Source organism: Rutidosis leptorrhynchoides, chromosome 11, assembly GCF_046630445.1.
Source record: "Rutidosis leptorrhynchoides isolate AG116_Rl617_1_P2 chromosome 11, CSIRO_AGI_Rlap_v1, whole genome shotgun sequence".
NCBI lineage: Eukaryota > Viridiplantae > Streptophyta > Magnoliopsida > Asterales > Asteraceae > Rutidosis > Rutidosis leptorrhynchoides.
In genome coordinates, this window is record NC_092343.1 from 337,013,420 (window position 1) to 337,018,331 (window position 4,912).

The window sequence follows — 4,912 nt, forward strand, 5'->3', positions numbered from 1 at the left end:
AAGTTCAAAAGAATTTAAAGAAGGAGACAGAGTTCTTCTTTTCAATTCACGATTCAAGCTATTTCCTGGAAAATTGAAATCAAGATGGTCTGGACCATTCATAGTCAAAAGAGTTTTCCCATACGGAACGATAGAATTAATAAATTCAAATGGGATTGAATTTAAAGTTAATGGTCACAGAGTTAAAAATTACATACATGGTCCGATGGAAGTCGACAACGAAGTTAATCACAATTTCGACACCACAGCTAACTAAGTGTGGGGAGAATCAAGTCTTTAAAGGATAATATGTATTTCTGTTAGAGTTAGATTGTCTGTTTTCGTGTAGTTCTCGAAAATGGAACCCGAATGGTCTTTCCCTAGCAGACCCTAAAGAACTAGTCTTCTCCCCCCATTCTGAATTTTTATTTTTTTTTAGGAAATGAAGACTGCCTGTAAACTAAACCATGGTCTAATGCTACACGCTTTGATCACTAAAAGAAATAATGACATACTACCAAGTGAAATAGTATCAGTAATCAGAGAAAGAATGGACGGAGTTAGAAAAGAATCCAGATGCGAAGATAATAAGTTACAATTTGGTAAAGGAAAATCAAAATCCGCAGCGAAAAGAAGAGCACGACACCTAGAAAGATGTCACAAATGCGGAAAATGGTCACATGGAGGTAAATGTTCAAATAATCAAACCTATTCAAATACCGAATTTGTTACTTTATGCAGAGACGGACCGTTCATATGTTTAGAAGAAAAGACACTGAATGCTCGAGGTTACGCCTATGTAGCTATGGAAAACCAATTAAACCGACTATCTTATGAATGGGATAGATCATATAACTAAGAAATGTATTTCACAGGTATGTCTGTACAGTTTTTATTTTTATTTTTAACCTTTTGATAATAAACGCTAATTTGTTCACTAAAAAGTATTAAATTGGTATTGAATAAAATTAGGTTTGGCGACCGAAATTATTGATATCATTCAAAAATTTATTACATCACTGCGAAATTTAACGTTTATTCTTAAGGTATAAATATCTTTAAACAATCAACCCAAAATATTTCAAAAATTCGTCATGAGTTAAATTAGGTTTTGGAACCGAAATTACTTTACCGAAAAGAGGGGCGCATATTTTTGATAATATTTGATTGATTAAAGTGGGATAAAAAGCCAAAAAGATTTTTAATTTTATTTTTACCATGTTTTTAAAAATTAATATTTAAATCTTAAATTAATATTGTAAACTTTGTAAAAACAATATATTTAAAATTGTAAATATTTCAAAAATTAATATAAGTTTGATATGAATTTATAAATTTTTAAATTAAGTTTGGTGTGAATTTTTAATTTTTAAAATATAAATTTTTAATTTTATGCATTTTAAATTTTAAGTTTGGTGTGAATTTTTAATATAAATTTTGAATTTTATATTTAAGTTGTGTGAATTTAAAAACAAAAATTTACTTTATCTCATTAAGTTAAAAATATGATTTTTAAAATTCGTCGTAAGTTGAAGACTAGGTCTTTGAACCGAAATTGCTTTACCCGAGGGAGGGACGAGAATTTTTATTATCATTATTTTTAATCTTATTGAATTAAAGTATGCCAAAAACATTAAAAAAAACCCAAAAATCTTAGCTTTTAAAACAATCGCTACAAAAAGACAAATTTTAAAATTTTATCGAAGGACCGACTAGGACATCGATCCGAAACGACCTCGTCCTAAATAACAAGGGAAACAAAATTTTAAAATTAATTACTTAATTGTTTTAATAAGTTAATGATTATAAAAAAAAAAAAAAAATAGCAAACTCCGCGACTCGCGGAGTTTGAAGGGTATTTCACCGCGAGTCGCGGAGGGACTAAAAATCAGAAAAAAAATATAACCGCAGAACAGATCAGTCCCCAACCCACAAAAACTAAAAACCTGCGAAAATAGCTGCGAAAAACCCGAGAAAAAACCCCAAAAATCACAATTTTTAACCGTTAATCACCAAATCTTTTACTAAAATCATGTTGAGAAGGATGCTATCTAGGAATTACTCAAGAAAAACGGTAAATTTCTACACCTAAACACCATTTAATCCGAAATTTGTGTTCTTGAGCAATTTTTTTTCCCAATTTGATTTTGATGCTTTTTAGTGTAATTAGGCTTAAATTGTTTATGTATTATGCTTGTATAACCTAGATTGATGCTGTTTAATATGATTAGAAGCCTTAAACTTCAAATTTTGAGTAATCTAGGGTTTGTGTTCTTGAGCAATTTGGGGCTTTTTGATATAAACAGGTTATGGCCGATTTTTGTCATGAATTGTTGCTAAAATAAGTAGTGTAACATGTTTAGGTAGTTAAATGATCCAAACTTTGAGCCTAAACATGATTTTGAGAATTAAAGTGGACTTTTTCAAGTCTAAAATTCATGAACTTGATTTTGAAAGACAATGCCATTTGAAACTTGTTTAATTACTAGTAATGATTATTTTGACATGTTATTTGAGTTGAATGCTTATGAACTTGGCGAACATTTTCGTATATGCTTATTTGAAAAAGTGTAGATTTGATAAAAATGTGAAAATGAGCTTAAGTTTGATATAAATTGATCATGTCATTGTAATTATTTTGATTGATGATTTTGCTGACACTAATGCATATTTGGATGCACAAAAATTGTGTTTGATGTGTTTTGCAGACTGAAAGGGGTGAATCTTCATCCCAAGCCCGCAATGCTCCTGCTGAGAATATGGAACAACAGGAGGTAGATAACTACTACAAGCAGGATATACCTCATCCAGTCATGACCTTTTCTGATATGCACTTGGAAGAGTTGCACCCGAACCTGAGATTTGACAGACTTTGGATAGATTATCCAAAATATCAAAGGGGTTTGCATACTCTTCATTCTAAGGTTGTTGAGGTACCGAGGGTCATAGGATGGGGACCCTTAGAAGCTGTAGAATTGGCCGGGCCAATTAGGGAATTACTTGTACAGAGGTATGGTAATTCTTCTTTTAATGACTGGGTACGTTTATTCACCATGCGTAGACCTGTATATAAAGTATGGTGTGAAGAATTGTTGTGTAGTATAGAGTTGAATGATCGGGTAGCTAGTTTAACCGATCGTTCTTTTATTAGATTTTTGTTAGGCGGTTCGATGCGCCACATGTCTTTACTGGACATGGCTCAGGCTTTACGTATATATACGCCTGAGGAGTTAGCATCTGCCGATTGTAGAGGGTTGATACTAAACGGTAGAAAGATAGATGAAAATTTTGATACACACGGTGTGTGGAGTCAAATGACAAGCCATCACTGTTTCAAAGGGGGAAATTACTCTTATTTGGATATAGATAGAGCCGAATTATGAGTGATTCACAGGTTTTTAGCTAATTCGATTACACAAAGGGGTAAAAACAAAGAAAAAGTAAATGAACAGGATTTGTTTTACCATATGTGTATTCGAGACCCACAAAGCGCTGTAAGTATACCATATTGTGTGGGTTATTATTTATCAGCTATGGTTCGGGGGATGCGACCGCATAGCATAATAGGAGGTGGTATTTTTATTACTTTGATTGGTGAATATCTCGGTGTGGATATAAGTCGGGGAGGATTATTAGTAGAAGACCAGAACCCCGCGATACTATAGGTTTAAATGTATACCATGGTGCGAAAGTTTTGAAGAGGCGAAATAACGCCGCAGTACGATACCATGGTAGACATCCACAGGTGGAGAGAAACCAACAGCAAGGTAATGTAGGAGGGGGGAATGAGATGCAAGAAATGCAAAGGTTTATAGCTTCTCAGGAATACGAAAATGCTAGACAGAGAGCATTTGAAGATTGGCAAGTTCATCAGAACCAAATCATAGCTCATTGCCAACATATAGGTAGAAACTATATTCCTACACCGAAACCCATCTTCCCTCCCTGGTCTATAGAGATGCAGCCACCGTATCCTACGTATGACCCTGCCGAAGCATTCTATAGCACCTACGGTTATGCCTGGAACCCCTATTAGTACCAGTATCATCCCTAGTATACTTAGTTTTATTTATTTTTGTAATTTGTAATTATTGATACGTTTAATACTTTTGTTAATATTGTAATCATTTTTATAATTGTCTAACTTTTATTCTTAGATTTTAATAATTTTTGAATGTGGGGTAATAAACCAAACTTCAAAAATATGTATATATGTTTGCAGTTTATCTTATGTACACAACAGGGTAAAACAACGCATTTTCAAAGACTGGCATTAAGTTCAGCAAAAGCAACTAATTTTGACGACAAGAAGCAAAATATATGTGAAATAACAACAAGACGGAATGAACAAATGATGTGCACCATTTATCATTCAGCAAACAAACGCCAATATATTTGGAAACTTTGGTAAAAATTTAATCATTTTCACACAAATCACCCTCAATAATTTAAATTGTTACTGATTTCTTGCAAATGAGGGCATTGCAAGATCTTAAGTGTGGGAAGGGGTTAAATTCTTTCGGATTTTAAAATTTTTTACTTTATACACTTGGTTACCATTAAAAATTTTACTAGTAAAGCAGTAGTTGTATTAGAATCTAGTGCTCTCTGATAAAAAAGAACAGCCCTGGTCTTATATACTGACTACCCAATTCTAGTAAAATTTTTAAAAATTTTCAATTAAATGAACTCAAATTCATGTTTATATATATTTATGAACGATAAAACTAGGTTTTAACACCGAAATTAATGTTACCTCGGAAAGGACATAAATTGAGAAACAAACCAAAATGTTAAAATTCATTTAAAATGGAATAGAGGACGATAAAAAGGAAAATAAAAGCCAAGTGTGGGAAAATTTACCAAGTTATCTTAAACATATGTCACATATATCTGTAACAAATAACTGAAAACACTTTTGCTTTGGACTAAA